The sequence below is a fragment of the Pundamilia nyererei genome, unplaced genomic scaffold (assembly GCF_000239375.1).
Source record: "Pundamilia nyererei isolate P.nyererei 1_Seehausen unplaced genomic scaffold, PunNye1.0 scaffold00521, whole genome shotgun sequence".
Classification (NCBI taxonomy): domain Eukaryota; kingdom Metazoa; phylum Chordata; class Actinopteri; order Cichliformes; family Cichlidae; genus Pundamilia; species Pundamilia nyererei.
Genome location: NW_005187922.1, coordinates 139,599 through 144,249, shown reverse-complemented (window position 1 = coordinate 144,249; position 4,651 = coordinate 139,599). Strand labels below are relative to the sequence as shown.

Sequence of the window (4,651 nt, the reverse complement as noted above, 5' to 3'; positions counted from 1 at the left end):
CCTTCACGTGTACATAGCGCACCGGAGTGATTAATAAAGTGTTGTTGAACCGTGCTACCACAGTCTGCGCCTGAGTCCGTTCCACCACCGTGACAGAATATTCCAGCCACCGTGGACTCAGCAGATTCAGCTTCCTCCCCGTCTTCCTCTGCCCCGATCACACTGGAAGCAATCTTACAACGCCACGAGCAAATGCTTGGTTGCCTCAGCGAGAACGTCGCTGCCTTAACAATAGCAGCTGCTCAGCGCACTCCATTGCCGGAACCCTCGCCTACCAGCGAACCCGCCCAGGCATCATCAAGCTCCGCAGTAAGTCTTGCCTCACCGGTTCTAGTCCCGGCTGTGTGTGTTTCATCTCCCCACACCTGAGCTGTTTTCAGGGGATGTAGGGAAGTGTGCGGGTTTTCTTATGCAGTGCTCACTCCAGTTTCGCCAGCGGCCTCATGCCTTCTCTAATGACGGGAGTAAGATCTCATATTTTGTTCAGTTGCTACGAGATTGTGCGCTGACTTGGGCACAAGCTGTGCTGAGCGTTAGTCCCGAAATTACTTATGATGATTTTTTGTCTCTGTTTCGGAATGTTTTTGATAAGGGCTCCACTGCTGCGGCGGCTGGGCTCCGCCTCATGAATCTGAAGCAAGGTAAGCGGAGCATGGCAGATTTTTCAGTTAACTTTTGGACACTAGCGACGCAAACGGGGTGGGGGCAGGAAGCATTAAAGACGGCACTGCTAAATAATGTGAGTGAGGAGATTAAAGATGAACTGATGGTGCGTGAGTTACCCTCCTCTTTAGATGCGCTCATGTCCCTATGCATCCGAATAGACGATCACCTGCGTGCACGGCGAAGCACGCAACGTCGCTTCACTCAGCCTCGGCCACCGAGGGACGCCTCACCGGAGCCTGGAGCGGCGCGCAAGCACGGCGAGGTTGAAGAGGAGGAGCAGCCCATGCAACTTGGACGTTCGCAGCTCTCGCCCGCAGAAAGTCAACGCCGTATGGCCGCCGGTGAGTGTTTATATTGCGGCCGTAAGGGACATTTTGCCTCTTCATGCCGGGCACGGGCAAAAGGGCGCGCTCGCCAGTAGTGGAGAGAATACTGGTGGGCGATATAACGACTAAAAGTTCTCTCCCTCGGCTTATGTTACCTGCAAAACTCACCATTAAGAACATTACCCACACTCTTCAAGCTCTAGTGGATTCAGGTGCTGAGCAGAGTGTCATTGACGCGGCTCTGGCGAAAAAGCTAAACATCACACTACACGCTTTACCTGATCCACTTGCTGTCACAGCCCTATCTGGGCAACGCTTGTCGGACATAACCCAAATCACAGAACCCCTGTCTCTTACTCTCTCCGGTAACCACTCAGAGCGCATCAAGCTTTCCGTGTTTCAAGCGCCACGCACCCCCCTTGTATTGGGTTATCAATGGCTGTTCCAACACAATCCGCACATCGATTGGAAGAAAGAGAGAGTAACCGGGTGGAGCATTGACTGCTACATGAACTGTCTCCAAGCTGCACCTGCTCCAACCACGAATCAAAGGTCTGACCAGCCGGTTGAGCCTCCGGATTTGACCTCGGTCCCGCGTGTGTATCATGATTTGGCTGAAGTGTTTAGTAAAGACAGTGCACGTTCACTTCCCCCTCATAGACCGTATGACTGCGCGATTGATCTCCTGCCTGGGGCTCCGCTTCCATCTGGTTGTTTGTACAGCATTTCTCAGCCAGAGAGGGAGTCTATGGAGAATTACATTGCAGACTCTCTCGCTGCAGGCATCATTCGGCCGTCGTCCTCCCCAGTGGGAGTGGGGTTTTTCTTTGTTGCTAAGAAGGACAAGACCCTTCGCCCCTGCATCGACTATCGCGGGCTTAACAAAATCACTGTTCGTAACAAGTATCCTCTGCCCCTTCTTTCTTTGGCTTTTGAGTTACTTCAGGGCGCCACGATCTTCAGTAAGTTGGACTTGCGCAACGCCTACCACCTGGTGAGAATCCGTGAAGGAGATGAGTGGAAAACGGCCTTCAATACTCACCTGGGCCATTTCGAGTACCTTGTGATGCCGTTCGGCCTGACCAACGCCCCGCCGTGTTCCAGGCTCTTGTTAATGATGTTCTCAGAGACTTTATTAACCGATGTGCTTTTGTCTACTTAGATGACATTCTCGTCTTCTCCAAATCCAAAGCGGAACACGAGGTCCATGTGCAGCAGATTCTGCAGCGCCTACTGGAAAATAGGCTCTTTGTTAAGGCAGAGAAATGTGACTTCCACATGGATTCAGTGGCGTTTCTGGGCTACATCTTCACCCCAGGGGATTTGAAACCTGACCCAGCAAAAGTTCAGGACTGGCCCAAACCACCCAATCGCCGGCAGCTTCAGCGCTTTCTGGGGTTTGCTAACTTCTACAGACGTTTCATCAGGGATTTTAGTAAAGTTGCTCTGCCTCTCTCTAGGTTAACGTCACCCAAGGTGCCATTCCAATGGGACCGGCTGGCTCAGGAAGCCTTCTCCCACCTCAAGGAACAGTTCGCCACCGCCCCGATCCTTCGCCAGCCAGACCTCTCCCTGCAGTTCGTCGTGGAGGTGGATGCATCGAAGTCTGGAATAGGGGCCGTGCTCTCCCAACAGTTCGAGGGTAAGCTCCAGCCCTGTGCCTTTTTCTCTCGTCGTCTTTCCCCAGCCGAGAGGAATTATGACATCGGAGACTGCGAACTTCTGGCTGTAAAGCTGGCTCTGGAGCAGTGGAGACACTGGCTGGAGGGGGCCGCACAGCCGTTCATTGTATGGACTGATCATAAAAACCTTGAATACATCCGCTCGGTGAAACGGCTCAACTCACGGCAGGCCAGGTGGGCTTTGTTTTTCCCCCGGTTTAATTTCACCATCATTTACAGGCCAGGCTCCCGAAACGTTAAACCAGACGCTCTTTCCCGGCAATTCGCCCCAGTTGGAGACAAGTGTGTGATCATGTATGAGTTGTATAGTTTTAATGTTTTATTTGGGAACAGAATGGTGTGTATGTGTAAGTTTGGTGATGGAGTTTTTATTATGAATGAATGATGAATTTTTATGAATTATTATGTCTATTTTTATGCTTAAGGACAACAGATGGAAATTAGCCCTTGGCTATAATCTGGTATGTTTACATTCATGTAATATGTAATCTTTTTTTTTACATTTATGTTCATTAACATGCACCGTCCTAAATAAATAAATAAAATAAATAAAATAAGCCCGACCCTGGATCTGTTCTGCCTACTTCCTGTGTTATTGGAGCCGTTACGTGGGAGATTGAAGAGCTCATCCGGGAGGCACAAGAAACCGACCCTGATCCTGGCACGGGCCCCCCTGATCGACTCTTTGTTCCGGCGGCTGTCCGGTCCCGAGTGCTCCAGTGGGCTCACACAGCCCGTTTTTCCTGCAATCCAGGAGTTAACCACACCACTGCATTCCTGCGCAGGTATTTCTGGTGGCCGGCCCTCATTAAAGACTCACGGAAGTACGTAACCGCCTGCACCACTTGTGCTCAAAATAAGCACTCCAATCAACACCCGTCTGGACGTCTGCAGCCACTCTCCACACCCAGCCGACCCTGGTCCCACATCTCTCTGGATTTTGTCACTGGTCTGCCACCATCTGCAGGTAACACTACAATATTGACCATCGTTGACCGTTTCTCCAAAGCTGCCCATTTCATTATGCTTCCTAAGCTCCCTACAGCCTTGGAGACTGCCCGACTCCTCACCACACAGGTTTTTCGGCTCCATGGCATCCCTGAGGACGTTGTCTCGGACCGGGGCCCTCAGTTCACGTCGCGGGTGTGGAAGGAATTCTGCTCTGCCATAGGAACCAAGGTGAGCCTCTCCTCTGGCTTCCACCCGCAAAGCAACGGCCAAACGAAGTGCATCAACCAAGAGTTGGAGGCCGCCCTCCGCTGTGTCGGCTCTCATAACCAGGCCATCTGGAGCGAACACCTGCCATGGATAGAGTATGCTCACAACAGTCACACATCCTCTGCTACCGGCGTGTCACCCTTCGAGGCGTCTCTGGGATACCAACCACCTCTGTTTCCCATGGTTGAAAGTGAGCATACTGTTCCGTCTGTCCAACATCACCTCCGCAGGTGTCGCAGGGCCTGGCGGGCCGCTCAGGCGGCTTTACTCTGGACGAAGGAACGGAATAAGGCACTCGCGGATCGCCACCGGACAGCCGCCCCTAAGTATGTGGTGGGGCAGAAGGTATGGCTCTCCACTCGATTCGTGCCCTTACGTGCCGATCTAAGAAACTCTCCCCCGCCTTCATCGGCCCGTTTGAAATCAGTGCTGTGATCAACCCTGCATCCGTCTGATTGGCACTGCCACGCAACATGCATGTTCATGATGTATTCCATGTCTCTCAGGTCAAGCCAGTGGTCTCCAGCCCGTTGTGCCCTCCTTCCAGGCCCCCGCCACCCCCCTGGCTCGTGGATGGCCAGCTGGTGTACTCGGTCTTGCGCATCATGGACTCCCGCCACTCCCGGGGATTTCAGTAACTGGTTGACTGGGAGGGCTACGGGCCAGAGGAGCATTCCTGGATGCCCCGGTCGGCTGTCGTGGGTAGGGGTCTGCTCCGGGACTTCCACCGCCTGCACCCGGGTAAGCCTGGTGGGTCGC

General features: G+C 53.0%; 1 protein-coding gene across 1 annotated transcript in view; it reads right to left on the bottom strand.

The window, feature by feature from the left end:
• LOC102211668 (NACHT, LRR and PYD domains-containing protein 12-like) overlaps positions 1-4,651 on the bottom strand; it is a 119,161-nt gene that overhangs the window by 35,336 nt on the left and 79,174 nt on the right. The gene's annotated exons all lie outside the window — the stretch shown is intronic.